Source organism: Apium graveolens, chromosome 7 (genome assembly GCF_009905375.1).
Source record: "Apium graveolens cultivar Ventura chromosome 7, ASM990537v1, whole genome shotgun sequence".
Lineage (NCBI taxonomy): Eukaryota > Viridiplantae > Streptophyta > Magnoliopsida > Apiales > Apiaceae > Apium > Apium graveolens.
The window spans coordinates 217,248,138-217,250,048 of record NC_133653.1 but is presented as its reverse complement, the minus strand read 5'-3'; the positions used below and the strand labels follow the sequence as shown (position 1 = coordinate 217,250,048).

The 1,911-nt window shown below is 40.6% G+C and overlaps 1 non-coding gene across 1 annotated transcript; it reads left to right on the top strand.

Annotated features, from left to right (window-relative positions):
• Positions 1-838: 838 nt before the first annotated feature.
• On the top strand, positions 839-945 carry LOC141676389 (small nucleolar RNA R71). Its single transcript, XR_012556982.1, has one exon. It is a non-coding gene; the product is annotated as a small nucleolar RNA R71 (small nucleolar RNA).
• Positions 946-1,911: the final 966 nt, after the last annotated feature.

The following is a 1,911-nucleotide window of genomic DNA, read 5'->3' as shown; positions in this document are numbered from 1 at the left end:
CTTCTTCATCCTGCTGCTTTACTTCTTTCTCAGCCCCAGTTTCTTCAGTTAACTCTTGAGTTTGTACTGGATTCGCAACCTTCCCAGACCTCAAAGTGATTGCCTTTACCTGCTCCTTAGCTTCCTTCTTTTCTGGCACTTCAGTGTCACTAGGCAATGTACCAGGTTGACAATTTAGCAAGGCATTGGCAATTTGCCCAATCTAATTTTCCAAGGTCATGATAGAAACAGCTTGACTCTTGCACATAAGCTTCAACTCCTCTAATTCAGATTTTTCATTAGCTTGTTGCAGCTGGGGTTATTGTCTTGGTGCATACTGCGGTTGCTGAAAACTAGGGGGTTGTACTGCTTAGCTGGATACTGCAGATAAGGCTGTTGAACCGCATTCTGAGCATTGCTCCAACTGAAATTAGGATGATTGCGGTTATTAGGATGATATGTGGCTGGCACAGGTTGCTACGATCGCTGGAAGTTACTCACAAACTGAGTTGATTCACTAGAATTTGCGCAATCAGTCTCATGGGCACCAACACAAAGCTCACAGACACTAGTGATTTGATTAACTCCATAATTAGCCAAAGTTTCCACCTTCATTGTCAAAGCCTTAAGTTGGGCAGCGATAGCAGTTGCTGTGTTCAACTCCAGAAATCCTGCTACTTTTCCCTAAGTCAGTCTCTGGGAAGGATTCTGGTACTCATTTACAGCCATTAGTTTAATAAGTTCATAAGCTTCATCGCAGCTCTTAGCCCACAAGGCCCCTCCTGATGCTACATCAAGCATGGGTCTAGAAGTAGCACCCAATCCATTATAGAAACAGTTGATAATCATCCAATCAGGTATGCCATAGTGTGGGCACTTCCTTAGCATCTCCTTATATCGATCTCAAGCCTCACACAGAGATTCTCCAGTTTGTTGAGCAAACTGAGTAAGAGCAATCCTGATTACTGCAGTCTTTGCCAGAGGGAAGAATTTAGTAAGAAACTTTTGAGCAAGATCTGCCCAAGTGGTGATATACCTTGCTGGTAGAGAATGTAACCAACACTTAGCTTTGTCCCTCAGAGAGAATGGGAAGAATCGTAGCTTAATAGCATCCTCAGTCACATCGTTGAATTTGAAAGTATCGTAGATCTCGATAAAATCCCTGATGTGCATGTTGGGGTCTTCAGTAGGAGAACCCCCAAACTGAACTGAGTTCTGTATCATCTGAATCGTGCTTGACTTATGCTCAAAAGTGTTAGCCCTGATGGCTAGTCTGATGATGCTAGACTGAATGTCATTAACCTTAGGCTTAGAATAGTCCATCAAAGCCTTCAGATTTTCTACTTGATCACCCATAGCTACTACAATTGGCTCTTCAACTTTCTCTTCTTCCTCTAACTTCTTTTCTTCCTCAGAAACTCCCCTACGAACTACCACAAGTTCTTCCTTGGATTTATCCAGTGTTCTCTTACGTGTATGCGAACGCGTATGCATACACCCTCGCTAGAGTACCTGAAACCAGACAAGGAACAAATAAGTAACAATGTCCGAGTCAATAAACTTTAACGACCACTGATGGAAAGCATATAAACTATAAATTAACACTACAGTCCCCGGAAGCGGCGCCAAAAACTTGTTAGTCGCTAAACATGCGTTAATAATACACGCAAGTATACTAGTTTGCAAGTAGTATAGAATCTTTTATAGTTCGTTCCCACGAAGACTGTATAGGTTAACTAATTTAATTTATGGACCTAAGCAACAATGTATGGTTACTATCCAATGCTAAGACTATAACAAATTGAGATTGTTTATAACTAAGAATTACGCTAATAATTATAACTACGAGAATAAGATTGACTGGATTGATATATATGACAAATATGGGATTCTAAATTCATTAAATACTTCATTCAATAGTCCTATTATTCT